Source organism: Phytophthora infestans, genomic scaffold, assembly GCF_000142945.1.
Source record: "Phytophthora infestans T30-4 supercont1.201 genomic scaffold, whole genome shotgun sequence".
Classification (NCBI taxonomy): Eukaryota; Oomycota; class Peronosporomycetes; order Peronosporales; family Peronosporaceae; genus Phytophthora; species Phytophthora infestans.
In genome coordinates this window covers 94757-95699 of record NW_003303558.1, presented here as the reverse complement: position 1 = coordinate 95699, position 943 = coordinate 94757, and positions in this window count along the sequence as shown.

Genomic DNA, 943 nt, shown 5'->3' with positions numbered 1-943 from the left:
TCCGTTCCACGCTATCGAAGTTCTCAAACTTCACTCCAAGGTCGACAGAGACCTTCGACACAGTTACCAGTGTCCCCGTCGCGAGACGGACAGAGATCGTATCTCTCGTTGGCACTTCCAGTGCCTCAGCATACAGCTGACTCCCTTCCAGGGTGGAGCGACGGGCGTAGTTGCCCGAGGCTCCCGAGTCAATCAAGACTCTCCATGGCTTTGCAAAGCCCTTCACGTTCGCTTGAACGACCAGCAAGCCCGGCTTGCACACACTCTTCTCGTAAGAGAGCTCAGCTCTCTTCGGGGCTGAGCCCCGTTGCCCTCTACCTCTTCGAGGCACAACAGAACTCAGTTCTTCCCCAGTAGGCCGCCCCGCGCCTACTGGGTGTTGCCGTTTCCCGGCGATGACCCGGAGGGTTGGCTCACCGGAGCCTCGCGCTTCTTGCGCAGAGGGCAATAGGCCCTCAAGTGCTTAGGGCTATTGCACACAAAGCATCGGCGGATGCCGGCGCGCTGCTCCGCAGCAAGAAGCTCCGCTTCTTCATCTTCAGCATAGCTGAGGTCCATCGGCTCTGGACCGCTCAAAGAGCTTGCGCTACCAGCGCTCCAACCAGGTCGCGCCGACCTGAAGTTGTGCTCGGCATTCAATGCCACATCCACCGCCTCTTCAAAAGAGTTAGGGTGTACACGGAACACTTCCGTTCGAGCTGCGCTCACACGAAGTCCCTCCATGAACACGGTCACGCTGACCAGTTCCGGAAGAGGGTCCGCCGCCATTCCGGCGATAAGAGTTCTCAACTCTTGGACATAGTCCAATAAATCCTTCTTACCCTGGCGGGTAGCAAGGAACTTTGACCGGACACGGTAAGCCTGATTAGCGGCGCGAACACGCGCGAAAGCTGTTGCTTCAGCTGATCCAGTGGGAATGCAGCGTCAACAGACGTGCCGCACG